Raw genomic sequence first — 14,948 nt, forward strand, 5'->3', positions numbered from 1 at the left:
TAGTGAAGACAAAATAAATGAGGAACTAATTCAAGCGGCTCAAGAAAATTGATGCAGGAGCATCCTCGATTCATAACAATCTTACACCAACCAAAAACATTTCCTTTTCTATTTTGTTTATTATTTGCAGTTTCAGTTTTCCTTTCTGTGAATCTTGGTTTTGGCTCACCAGTTCCTATGGAGTTGGATTCTTCTTGAAGACTTGATCATCCTGCTTTCTTTCTAACTGCATCTCATTTAGATCACTTTCCAACAAGACATCGCTACCAGTTTCCTTGACAGTTCCTTGTTACTGGTTAATCCTTTGTTCCTGATTGCCTGAGACCTATTCTAGTGATCTATCAGAACCCATTCTGATGCTTGCAGAGTCTTGGACGTTGATCTCGATGTTGCTTGGCATGTGGCTGACCTTCTGCATTTCATCCTTTGGTTTTTTCGGAGGAATCTCTTGGCAGAGGATGACCTCATTCATTTCTACATGTTAGGGTTTTGATCCTTTTGGGCTGACTAGATCCTTTGGATCGATATATATATTTGTAATCATGCTTTAGAATGTAATCAATAAAAATCAAAGAATCAAGAAGTATCATATAGATAGACTATGCCTAGAAGATAGATCTTTTGATTCAAGGTCCTGGTGAGACCTATTCTACCAGGCTTGTGATGAATACTAAGAGGGGGGGGTGAATTAGTATGCCAAAAATCTTTGCACTAAAACACTTACACAATCTAAAGATAAACTGGTAAAGCAGTCTGACAGTCAAACCGGTTACCACACATGCAAACCAAAATGTGAATAAAACATTCACCCACAAAAGCAATACAACCATGACACAAGATATTTGACATGGAAAACCAACTGGGAAAAACCACGGTGAGATGGAACTCACAAGTCACTATCTACAGAATAGAAACCAGACTGGTTAAGGTCAGATCGGTTAAGGTCTTACAATGTTCTTCACCAGAACAGATCCTATTAGGAATCTCAATCTCTGTTAGGAGAAAAGTCTGATTAAAGACTACCTTGTTAGAGGATTTTAGATTCACATGTGTGAACCACCTTGTTAGAGGATTTTACAAAGGCTTTGAGGCCTACCCAATCAAGGGCTATAGACTTGTCAAAGATGTGAGTAATCAACAAGTGTTTGATCTATCTAAGAACACAAACTGCTTGGTTAGATCCATTATTGCTCACAGCTAATGCATTCCAGCATTACTTTAGTCTTCTCTATCTCTCTCTCTCAGTTACAACTTGATCTTCTCAGATAAGATCATTCTCAACTTCCACCTTAAACCCTAGCTCAACATTAACCCTTTCAGCAATAACAACCCCCCAAAAACCCTAGACATGATGTCCTTTTAAAGGAATCTGATTTCATGTCGGTCCAATAGGATTACATTACAATTTCCTAGGTTCAATTAATCTAGACATACTTAGTAACACGACACAAGAATCACCGTCAATGTGTCGGCACCATCAAACGATCGGTGGATTGGTAACTCATCACAAAATGCCAGTTGGTAACTCATCACAGAGTATTACCGGTTCATACAAAATACCAATTGCTGGTTTGACAAAAATGAAGACTGGTAAGAATGTGTTGTGTTGCTTTTCTCCCTCATACCTCTTGTGATCTACGAACCGCTTGGGGTCGACATGCCGCTTCAGATCGGAAAACACATTCTGCAAAATCACCACTAGTCTAGAGACTAGTATACAACATACCGGTTGGAACAAATACTGGTTGAGCATAAGCTCATGCATATAAAGGGGATCTCAATACAAGTGTGTGTCCATCAATGAAAATCACAGCATAAACCACAAAAATGCCAACAATCTCCCCCTTTGGCATTGATGGCAACACTTAGGAAAATAAAATTTTGACATCTAAGTGTTTTACAACAGAAAAACTTGCCATTAACAAAATTGCTCCCCCTAAGCATATACACTATCCCTTAATCAACAGAGTGTATAGAAATTTTGCATTCAGAGCATAATCATCAGAGCATATAGCATATATCACAACATATATCAAAATTTCAAAATAGATACTTCTCCCTCTGATATACTTCTCCCCTGATATATCAAAATTTCAAAATTTAAAACCATATACTTCTCCCCCTTTGCCACTAATGACAAAGTACCGCTGAAAAACCTATTTCCATATATATATAAAAGAGTTTATGACAATAATGAATAATACTTGTCAAAAACCACTTTATAGTCTTGCAAAAATTGTTTCATGGAAAGAGACCAGGACTCAAGTAGGGAGGTCGTCACTTCCTTCTCTATCTGCATTTGTGATACCTGTTCCTCCATGGCATCTATTGTGCTCAGTTCTTGTGTGATTGTCAGGGCATCCAAGTTTAGATAGAATTTCTAGAGAATTTGCAGTCATGGAAGTAATACCAATTGAAGCTCCTGCAAATCCCTAGACCTTCTGCTGATCTCTTGCTCCATCTTGGCTGACTGGATCTGGAACCAATGAATGGTTTGCCCATATGCTGCAAAGGAGTTGTAAGGAGTATTGAATGTGCTCAAGTAGGACTGTAAGTCCATTTGAAGCTGTTGCTTCTTGGCTAGCACACCATCACAAAATAGATGAGGTTGACAGATTTTGCTAAGTAGCAAGTTTCCCTCATCCAAGGGACTCCTTATACCCTTTTGATCCTTTAGCAGTTCAGTCCTAAGCTCATTTAATTTCTTCACGAGAGCAACATTAAGAGCCTTTTGGTGCTCTTTCTTTACATTGGCCTCTATTGCTTCTTCTAGACTCTGCACCTGATCATCCACTATAGTACATTGAAGTTTAAGTTGTGCTAGTGATGAATCAGTGTCAGGAAGATTAGTACCAGGGATTAAACCGATAAAAGTGTCTACAGCTGCCTGAATGATGTCCTGTTCCTTTTTCTTGCGAATGATCTCAAGACACTCTTGAGCAACCTTGATGCTTTGCATAAGATCTGAATCAATTGCAAATTGGAGATCGATAGGACTAGAGAGATCAACTGGTGATGGTTGACTTCCAGTTGCCTTCGAAGTCTCCACCTGAGAGCTTTTTGCCACTTCACATTCCTTGGCTTCTTCAGCTTTCTTCTTTTCCGCTTCTTTTCTCTTCTCTTCTTCCTTGTCTTCCTCTGCCTTTTTCTTCTCCTTTGCTCTCCTCTTCTACTCTTCCTTTTCTTCTTCTTCCCTCTTCTTCTTCTCTTCCTCTTCCTTTTTCTTCTTCTCTTCCTCTTCCTTCTTCTTCTTCTCCTCTTCTTTCTTCTTCTTCTCTTCCTCTTCCTTCTTCCTCATTTCTTCTTCTTCCTTCTTCTTCTTTTCTTCCTTGTCCTCTTCTTCTTTCTTCTTCCTTTCTTCTTCTTTCTTCTTCTTCTCTTCATCTTTTCTTTTCTCCTCTTCCTCTTTTCTCTTCTCTTCCTCTTTTCTCTTCTCTTCCTCTTTCTTCTATTTTTCATCTTCATCCTTCTTCTTTTTCTCTTCCTGATCTTTTGCCGCTTGCTGTGAGTCCACAGCTTGTTCACCACCCTAATCGGCCTATTGCCCCTACTCAGTTCCCTCAGAAGGTATGTCCTGAGTGACATCTTCTATATCCAGGGCATCGACATCTATGGTGTCGATTGGTTCCTCCACTAGGTTTCCTTCCTCATCAAAAACCTCATCCGGTTTGGAAATAACTGATTTCTTTTCCGCTTGGAGGTTGGCCATTCGAGCTTTGTGAAAGCTGATAGCATGGGCCATGTGTTGATGTGTATCCTTTTCTACATCATCAACTCTTCCCTCCAACAACCAGAGTCTTCTTCTCCTTGTGAAGAAGAGACCTTTATTTTGATCCAATACATCAAACAATTCTGAATTTGAGAGTTCGAGGAAGTACTATGCAAAAACTTTCTCCCTAATCTCCTGTTCCTTTTCAATGGCAATGTGCCATTTGTTATCCAATGCTTTAAATAATGAATCCGATGTTTGAGATTTAATCTCTGATGCTGACTGGTCATTTTTACATAAATAAAGAATGATTTCCTGTAGTACTTCATCTTTTTCCTCACTATTGAATTCATCATAATAATCTATTAAATCATGTAGTAACTTTCTCCTAATATTCTTTACTGTTCTTTGAAAATGTGTCAAAGGTTTGTAAGAGGAGATATCTACATTTACTAGTGCGGATGTTGCCGGTTCATTCTTCTTCATCTTCTTGGTCTGTCTAGCCTTCTTTAGCTGTTCATCAGATTTAGTTTCTTCGGAGTTTGGTTCATTTGCCTTAGTCTTCCTCTTCCTTTTGAAGACTTTTGCCGATGTTACCTCGGGTTTCTTCTTTGTCGGTGACCACTTGGTCACTCTTGGAGTTGTAGTTGTAGCCGGTGCCGATGCTGCAGGCACTGCCTTAGCTTTCTTAGCTGTCAGTTCTTTTCCCTTCTTCACCGATGGTTCTTCAACCAGTGCGATCCTCTCCAAGTAGGTTCCAGTCCTCTTAGCCTTTCGATGAAGAGGCGAGGCAATAAGGGTTGAAGCATACCCTTCTAGCATGTCAAACATGACCTCATAGCCCATAGGCTCCACTTCCTCCATTCTAGGCTCAACAACCTCCATTAGACATTTGTCCACCTGAATAGTGAAATAGATGTCATCTTCGTATTTCTTCACTATGTCTCTTGAGATTCTTACCCTCTGACTCATCTTTCTTCTGAACTCATCAATGTATTTGTTCAGTACCTCAAGGTAGCCGGTTCCAATGGCTTGCACGCTTTCCTTTATCTGCTTGGTTACCGGTTGGTCAGGAGACCACTGGACATCTCCTACACCAGGAAAGTAGCCTTGGAAATAGAAAAACAACCCTACCAGTAGTTGTCCAAACTTAAACCTCAGTGAATTATCCTTTTTGTTTGCTTTTAGATTTAACAGGAGTTGCCTCTGCATACTGGTGCATAGGTCAAATGATTTATCCTCTTTAATCATCCGGTAAGTGGCATTTACTGCTACAGCAGATACAAAATTAATCCCGCTGGCTGAAAATGTTCTGTAGCCTATCACCATGCAGGCGTATTTCACCAGATCATCCTTGATAGGATTAACTGCCATACCTCGTGAATCACTTGTTGAACCGGTGAGCTTGGTCATTTCTATTTTTCTTACCGTTCTTAGGGCTGGCACTTCCCCTATGTTGTAGAAACTAGTGACTGCATGAATTTCCTCAAGCATGATATCATGCGTCCTCTCTAGGTACATCTTGTCACCATGGACTCTGCTCAAGATGATCCTGATGTGATTCTCTGTGAAGTCTTCCAAGAAATATGCTGCATTATGGAGTTTCTTCTTCTCCAAGATACTGAACTCTGGTTTGATCCTTTTGTCCTTTCCACAAAATAGACCTAATTGAGTATGAATGGCTAAGGACCCTAGGTCTTCTATTTTGCAATCAATATAATCTGAAATTCCTTCTTCAACTATGACTCCAACTGGAACTTGTGACAAAGCATTATATTTTGACTTCCTCTGAATAAAACTTTTTGATTCAATTGATGTACTTCAATTGGTATGACATGCGGAAGCCATTGAAGAGTATTTCAAGAACATGAAAAATACCTTTCAAACATGAATTTAGGGCTTCCTGATTCTGCTTCACTTCACTCTCCGTCAGATACCAAATCACTGCTTTGAGTTCTCCACTACCGCTTGCACACTAGATTTGAATCTCTTTCAAGGTTATCCAATTTCTTGAAATCTAAGCTCAAATCACCTTTTCTTCGCTCTGCACTTGAAAACTTTTCTTCGCTCGAAAACAAATAGTGAGAAATGATTTGAAAGATGCATTTATACATGTCTCTCACCTACTGTCATTAATGCTCCTCTATTAGGGCAAAAACCCAAATTTGCCTTTTTACCATTTTCGGTCTTTTGCCAAGTGATAGGTATCACATACCAGTTAAGGTCTTTTACCAGTATCAATCAGGGGTTCGAAAGCATCTCACCATTTGCTCCCCCTAAGCCTTTGAGGCTCAGTTTGCCGGTTTCGATATTTCCACACTAGGTGCAGAAACTGGTTCCTCTTCCAACAATATTGGTTTCTTCCTCCATGTTTTCTTCATGTCTCCTTGAACTTTTTCAACATCTATTTCTCCTTCCTGAGTGACCGGTATATCATTAGATATACTTTTTCTGCTTCTATAGAATCTTGCAATGTGACCTAGTTTGTTGCAGTGACATCAAACAAGTCTAGGTGCTCTCCAAGGTCTGTTGTACATGCTTCCTGTAAAGCGGAAAATCGTGAGCGAACCCTAAGTGTTCCCCCCACCACTCCGAGGAGAGGGAAAGGGGGTCACTAGGGTTGACGGTTTTCACTTAGGGGAGACTTTACATTCAAAAGAGGGGTTGAAACCCAGAAGATCCAATCCCACACAATGCAAGAATGGATTCTAAATGAGTTTCAAGGGTTAAGACAGCAAGGCTACCCTCTTTTGTAAAGAATGTAGATAGAAGGATTAAGCTAGGAATGCATAGAAAGTGAGAGAGATTAGCTTATAAAAAGAGATAGGGATATAGGATGAAGCTGCAGACCTAGAATTAGCAGTAAAATGTTGAGACGACACTGTCCTGCAAATTTGAGTGAAAGTTGACGGGACGATGGTGCCCGGTGTGCACACGGTCCTCCGAAAAATCCGTGAAACGAAGGGGGATCTGTTCGTCTCTGCACAAGGATTCCAGATCTTACATTATAGCCACGTACCTGCAACCTACACATAGAAAAGTGAAGATGATTGGGGGGTTAGGGATTAGGGGTTTGCCCTTAGGTCAAACCCCGGTTTTGGAATTAACCAAGAAATGAGAAATGCTGTAAATGATTGTAATGTAAAACAAGTACTAGTACCTTGTTGTAAGAATGTTTGTATTCTTACATGCGAAGGTGTAAATGTTGTTGTATGTTGTAAGTTGTATGTGATCTCCTCTTCAATGGTTGAATCCTTGTCTTGAATGCAACACCTAGCCTTGAATGGAGACTTAGAATGATCAATTGCTTGAAGGAATGCTTGAATGCTTGAATATCGTTTCTGCGTCTTGTACACATATGTCCTTCCTCTTTTTTTTTTCTCTCTTTCAAAATGGGAGAGGAAATGTAGTTTATATACTTGTCAATTAGGGTTAAAAGATTGATTTTTCTGACCTTAGGCTGACCAGGAAAGATTATTTTCCAATTTGCAAACATAAAGGCCTGAGACCCAAAAGAGACCGGGCCCAAAAATAGGGCCAGGGACCAGGGCGCTGGGTGCCCTAGTCTTGAAGGACCAGGGCACTGGGCGCCATGGTCCCACCTCTAGGGACAGCAGGGTGGAAGGAGGATCAGGCCAGGGTGCTGAAAAATGCAGTTTTTGATGTCATGAACAAGTTTAGGGGTCTCCATTCAGGTTCAGTGTTGCATCGCCATTGTGAAGACCCAAATGCGGTCGAAATTGCAAGTGTCACAATTTTAGGATGCTACATTTAGCCCCCACTTTAGCGGGAGTATAAGCCTACGCTCATACTTTTGGTAAAGTACAAGGAAACAACATTGAAAGACTTTCACCACGTCAAGGAGGCAAGACACACCAAGCCCCCAGTGGACTAAGGATCTTATGACTTTGATTGACAAAGTAAAAGGGAAGATCATGAGGGAGAACCATGACTGTTAGTAGTAAGGTTCCCTCACTATGAGTCATGCAAGAGAAATACCAAAAATTTTCAAGGCAAAGCTAAGTTCACCAAGAAATTTTCAAGTATCTTGAAGGGATAGACAGGATGTATGCCCCCCTACGTTAAAGCGACCACACATGCCTCAATGGGGGTGATTGCTTTAAGGTAGTGATACACATAAGAAATGAGAAGGGAAAGGAGCACGTTATCACAAAGATTTAGCCCCCAAGTGTGAGATAAACCCAAGGATAATAGACACAAAACACAAAGCACGAGGTGACTTTTGAGTCAACATGAGAGAGACCAAAAGAGATCTCAATGCTTTGCATCGTCCTCAAGTAGACAACACTAAGGACAACAAATAGAAGAATGAGAATAACACATAGAAGAAGTAACACAAGAGAGGAGGAGAGAGTCTGCTATGCTAATGAAACTAGTCTAGCACGTCATCTACCCCCCGATCTTGCTGATCAATATTTTAGGAAGGTAGGGAACACGCTAGAGGAGGAACATTCAACATAGCAGATGGAGCTATCACAAGATCCAAACAAGGGCTATGTTCATGTTCCAAGCCACGTTGTTCTTGTCTAGGAGCTAGGATAAGTGCTTTAGAAAATTCGTTAGATAAATGGTTATCAATATCAACAAATTCATATTCACTATCAGAATCAAGAGGAGTAACATTTTCATCATGAATGACATTTTCATCTATATCATCATCAAGATTTATAAAAATAGGATCTTTAACTCGCACAGGATCAAAACCATCATGCATCTTATGTTTAGGAGATTTTGGAGAAAATGGAATAATGCTTGTTGAAGGTGTTTTTGGGGATTGTAAAGTTTGAGAAGCAGCTGCCTGAGCTCTAAGACGATGCTTTTGTAAGCATTCACATGCAGAATGATTTCGTCTAGTCTTAGTAGGAAGTGGAGAAGATTGAGGAGGAGGAATGTTCTCATCCTTATCACTTGGGTGTTTAGGTTGTGGTCTCTTAGGCTGGATAATAGGAGAAGAGGAAGGTCTCTTCTCTCCATAAGAGGAAGGAGGAGGAACTGCTCCATATAAAGGGGGAATATTTGGTTTAGGAAGGAGACCAAGTCCATCATGACGAGGAGGTATAGGCCTACTTTTAGAAAGTTTATTAGACATAGTCACATCCATAGGAATGGGTTGGGAATCTTCTTGAGGAAAGACATTAGTTTTATCTTTCAAAGGAAGAACTTCCTTCTCAAGAATGATAGGAATGTCAAGTTTGGGTGTTCTAGGTTCACTTAGAGATAGTATCATATTTGTTTTCCACTTTTGATAAGATTTGAAAAGATGATCACTTCGCGGTGGAAGAGATTGGAATTGTTTAGGCCAAAAATAATCAATAGGAACGCTAGAAGTTCTTTCAGCTAGTTTAAAGAGACTATGATTGACAGTAACAACTTCACCATTATGGAGAAATTTCAAACATTTGTGAATAGGAGAAGCAATAGCTTTCATGGAAGATAGCCAAGGATAGCCTAGCTTCACACAAAATTGTTTGGATGAAGGAATAATAGCAAAGTTCACATCAAGGGATTTGTTATGGACCTCAATAGGTAATGTAATAGAACCAATTGCAGGAGAAGAAAATGCATCAAATAATCTCACAATCACATCTGTTTTGTCATAGATCACTTGATTCAATTGCAAAGTAAAAATAACTTCTTCAGTAATAACATTAACCATGCATGAAGGATCAATAAGCACTCCACGGCAAGGTGTATTCTTGACTTTTGCAACTATGTATAAAGGACCATCAGGTGCCGTAATAGTTTCACTAAAATCAAATGTGATGGAAGGTTCTTTAGGGTTTTCTTGCTGCTCTACAAAGTTAATCACATTCGGAGTCATAGACACAAGACCATCAGATGAGAAAGAGGAATCATTAGTCTCAATCGCATTAGAGGTATGAGAAGGTAATGGATCAGTAAAAATCTTAAGATTTTGGTTAGGAGGAGCTACAGATGTGTTGCCTTTATCATTCACTCCTGAAACAGAGATAGTATTATTATCAATCAAATCTTGAATTTTACCCTTTAAAGAAAAACATTTTTCAGTATCATGCCCAGGTTGACGATGAAATTGACAAAAAGATTTGTTATCAAAATAGGGTGAATTAATCTTTGTAGGATCTATTTGCTTTATAGGAGGAAGAGTAAGCACATTTTGTTCCAATAACTTATTCATAATACTATGCAATGATTCATTCAAAGGAGTAAACTTTCTTTCTTTCTTGAAAAACTTAGAAATAGGAGGCACACCTGATGCTGCATTCACATTGTTGTTGATGATGTTTTCATTGAATTTAATAGACTCTCTATTCGGTTTAAACTTCCCAAATGGTTGTTGACTACTATCACCCTTATCACTCGGAGCCATAGGATTTGCTTGTTCCATTTGACTTACAGTCAGTTGATAATTGTGAAGAGTTGCACACAACTGTTGGAAAGAAGTAAACTCAAAAAATAGAAGTTTGTCTTGAATATCTTTTTGTAAGTTAGAAATAAAGATTCTTTGAATATCATTGTCAGGCACTGGAAAAGAAATTTGAGCATACAAATGCTTATATCTACCAATGAAATCAGTCACTTTTTCTTTAACACCTTGTTTACAATGCATTAAATCAATCAAAGTAACTTTAGGACTTATATTGTTTTGAAATTGTTGAATAAAAGCATTTGCAAGTTGTTCGAAAGAAGTAATAGAATAAGAAGGCAACAAGCAATACCATTGTAGGGCTTTATCTCTTAATGTCCTAGTAAACAATTTCGCAAGCAACCTTTGGTCATAAGCAAAATCGGTACATATTGTTTGAAAAGTCTTAACATGTGTTAGAGGATCACCTTTACCATTATAAAGCTCCAAATGCGAGATTTCTACATGTTTAGGAGGGATAGCTCGAACAATGTCAAGAGAAAGTGGGCTCGCAACATCAAATGTGGGCACACTAAACTTAGATTGATTCATAGAGGCAATTTGTTGCTGTAAAGAAGAGACAGTTTGTGCAAGATTATTAATGGTCGCTTCAGTCGAAGAATTCATATTAGATGTGTTAGATTGTGATGGAGGTATTATGTTATTGAAAGAAGGTATTGATTGAGAGTATGGTGGTAGGACACTATGATAGTTAGTCATAGGAGATGATTGGAAAGGAGGAACACTACAAGGAGGAATGGAAAGGTTAAATGAATTGCCCCCTTGCATCATGTTCATTTGTGGAGATGTAATAGGGACACTCATTGAAGTAATGAATGAAGAAGTCGGATTGAATGAAGGAAGAGGGTTAATTGAAGAGGAAGGATTGCCCCCATGACTGGTGATCATAGGTGGAATGTTTTGTATAGAAGTAGTCATTATGTTTGATGTAAAGGTAGGTATACTAGCAATAGAAGTTGTCAACGGAATAGAATAATTGACTTGAGTGGGAGGTTGTGTATAACCTAAAGTTTCAGCACAACTCTTCATAGGCATCACATTCGAATCCACAATGTATGCAATACCACGCAAAATATCAATTCCATTCTTATCACTTTGAACCATACGTTTTAGACCCTCAATTAATGAAAGAGCTTGACTATCGGGATACTCTTGAGACATCCATTGCTGAAAATCATCAAATTGGTTATCCAATTTCGCAAGTTGTTCTACAGAAACCTCATGGAGAGCTTCTTCATCATTAAGAGGATTAGAGGAATTACCCGTGTCCTTGTTAAAAAGGCCATTCAAATTAGGTTCCATCTCCTCGGTAATTAAACCTCGAAAAGACTTAATTCTAAGGCTTCGTCTAACGAGAATAGTGTAAGTAGGGTTTATTGTTGTAAAACTCATGCACTAGAGAGAAAGAGAGAAGATTTTGAATTTTAGAGGTAGCAAATTTCAGTAAAATCAGCCAATCTCCTAGATTTAAGCTGTTAAATGTAATCACGACAATCTCTCAAAATTTCAAAAAAAATGTCAGGGACCGTGGCGCTCAGGGTGCACATGGTCCTCGCAACTTTTTTCAAAATTTGCAGGGATGAAAGTTATGATGATTTTAAAGCTAATCTGAAAAAATTGAGTGATTTTACGATCTATAGATAGGCCAAATCAAAGTTGCAATCTCAAAATTGAACCCTACCAAGATTGTTGAAAAATGCAAAATTTGAATTTTGAAAAAGAGAGGGAAACCAAAATTTTGAATTTTATGATTTTAGAGGGAATACTAAGAGCAATGCAAGCTTTGAAATTTAAAAGTTGACTCAATTTCACGCAAAATTCAATTTTGAAAGTGGAAATCAAAGTTGGTGTAATTAGACACTTAATTTCAAAAGTCACAAATTGCAAGAATTTGAATAAAACACTGAAATTTCGAATGAATGTTGACACACTTTTCAGATTTAGGACAGTAAGAACACAATTTTGACACAAAATTTTAATTTCAACAATTTTTGAATGATTAGAAGCCTTAATGCAAGCAATCACAAGACCAACTTTGACCTTAATTTTGAAAGTGTTGTAATTGATAAAATCAGCCACAATTCTGGATTTTAGCAGAAAAATATAGTAAGATCTAACTCCCGAAATTTCAGAAAAAATGTCGGGGATGATGGCGCTCGGGGTGCACACGGTCCTCGCAACTTTTTTCCAAATTTTCAGGGATGAAAGATATTATGATTTTGTTGTGGAATCCAAAGTTACAGCCTATTTGGAGATGTTTTGATTAGTAAAATTATCAGTCAAAGGTTGAATCAAGAGGGTTTTAAAAATTAGGGTTTTGACACTTAACCACTTAATTTTTAGAATTAAAGCACAAATATGAATTGATAATTTGCAATAGAAGGGTAGATCTGAAACAAGCATTAACAATTAGACATTTCACAAGCTTAATTACTAAAAAGAAAATTTAGGGTTTTTATGCAATTAACCTCTAAAATTTGCAAAAGATCAAACATGGAAATGTAATTAAGGAATCCAATTTTCAGATCTAACCATGAATAATCAGAAAGGATGTTCACGTCGGGTTCACCAAAATGTAAAGCGGAAAATCGCGAGCGAACCCTAAGTGTTCCCCCCACCACTCCGAGGAGAGGGAAAGGGGGTCACTAGGGTTGACAGTTTTCACTTAGGGGAGACTTTAAATTCAAAAGAGGGGTTGAAACCCACAAGATCCAATCCCACACAATGCAAGATTGGATTCTAAATGAGTTTCAAGGGTTAAAGACAACAAGGCTACCCTCTTTTGTAAAGAATGTAGATAGAAGGATTAAGCTAGGAATGCATAGAAAGTGAGAGAGATTCACTTATAAACAGAGATAGGGATATAGGATGAAGTTGCGGACCTGGAATTAGCAGTAAAATGTCAAGACGACACTGTCCTACAAATTTGAGTGAAAGTTGACGGGACGATGGGGCCCGCGTGCACACGGTCCTCCGAAAAATCTGCAAAACGAAGGGGGATCTGTTCGTCTCTGCACAAGGATTCCAGATCTTCAATTACAGCCGCGTACCTGCAACCTACACACAAAAAAACAAAGACAATTGGGGGGTTAGGGATTAGGGGTTTTCCCTTAGGTCAAACCCCAGTTTTGGAATTAACCAAGAAATGAGAAATGCTGTAAATGATTGTAATGTAAAACAAGTACTAGTACCTTGTTGTAAGAATGTTTGTATTCTTACATGCGAAGGTGTAAATGTTGTTGTATGTTGTAAGTTGTATGTGATCTCCTCTTCAATAGTTGAATCCTTGTCTTGAATGCAACACCTAGCCTTGAATGGAGACTTAGAATGATCAATTGCTTGAAGGAATGCTTGAATGCTTGAATGCTTGAATGCTTGAATATCGTTTCCGCGTCTTGTACACATATGTCCTTCCTCTTTTTTTTTTTCTCTCTTTCAAAATGGGAGAGGAAATGTAGTTTATATACTTGTCAATTAGGGTTAAAAGACTGATTTTTCTGACCTTAGGCCGACCAGGAAAGATTACTTTCCAATTTGCAAACATAAAGGCCCGAGACCCAAAAGAGACCGGGCCCAAAAATAGGGCCAAGGACCAGGGCGCTGGGCGCCATGGTCCTGGGGGACTAGGGCATTGGGTGCCCTAGTTTTGAAGGACTAGGGCGCTGGGCGCCATGGTCCCACCTCCAGGGACAACAGGGTGCAAGGAGGATCAGGCCAGGGTGCTGAAAAATGCAGTTTTTAATGTCATGAACAAGTTTCGGGGTCTCCATTCAGGTTCAGTGTTGCGTCGCCATCGTGAAGACCCAAATGTGGTCGAAATTGCAAGTGTCACAATTTTAGGATGCTACAAACAAGTCTATTTCTCCTTCCTGAGTGACCGGTATATCATCAGATATACTTTTTCTGCTTCTACAGAATCTTGCAATGTGACCTAGTTTGTTGGAGTGATAGCAAACAAGTCTAGGTGCTCTCCAAGGTCCGTTGTAGATGCTTCCATTCTTCCTTCTGCATGTTGCAGCAGTGTGACCATGATCATGACAGATCATACAACTTTCTCTCCATCCAGTTGCCGCTTGATGACCACCGCTTCTTGACTGATGATTGAAGATATTAAACTGGTTGTGGTTACGGTCCATAAAAGATTCAGGACCAGTTCCTTGGGTCCTCTGAGGATATCTTCCAGTGTTATCCACTATTGACCTGCATTAAAATGCTCTATGCCCAAAATTGTTGCATGCATAACAATGACCATTGAACTTATTGAGTCTAGGTACATTGTTGATAAAATAAGGAAAATTATTGTAGGCTTTGCTCCTACATACATTGGCAGTGTGTCCTTCTTTAAGACAGTTAAAGAAAATAGGTTTGAATTTTTGCAAGTACCTTTTGCTTTGAGTGTTGGTTGCTTCTTTGATGCTTCAATATTTGTTCCTGAGGATTCTCCTTCCTCATGTTTAGAAAAACCAAGACCATTGGTATTCTTTGCTGGTCTAGATGACTCAAGCTTTTGCTCTAGCTTAACTGTACTTTTGCCAAACTTAGCAAGTATTTCCTTTGACTCAAAGAGTTCTTTGGAAATAGCAGTGTTTGTCTCCATTAGACTTGCATTTTCAGAGATGGCAATGTTCAGTTCTCCTTGCATGTCTTCTTTTTCCATTCTACTCTCATGAAGGCAAGCAGTTAGTGCACTAATCTCATGTTTCAACTTGGAGATCTCATGATCTCTATCTTTTGCGAGATCTTCAGCTTTTCTCTGGTTCTCAAGCTCTTGACTAAACCGAATAGTCAGTCCTTCCAACTCCTTTCTTAGAT

The sequence above is a fragment of the Cryptomeria japonica genome, chromosome 2, assembly GCF_030272615.1.
Source record: "Cryptomeria japonica chromosome 2, Sugi_1.0, whole genome shotgun sequence".
NCBI classification, from domain to species: domain Eukaryota; kingdom Viridiplantae; phylum Streptophyta; class Pinopsida; order Cupressales; family Cupressaceae; genus Cryptomeria; species Cryptomeria japonica.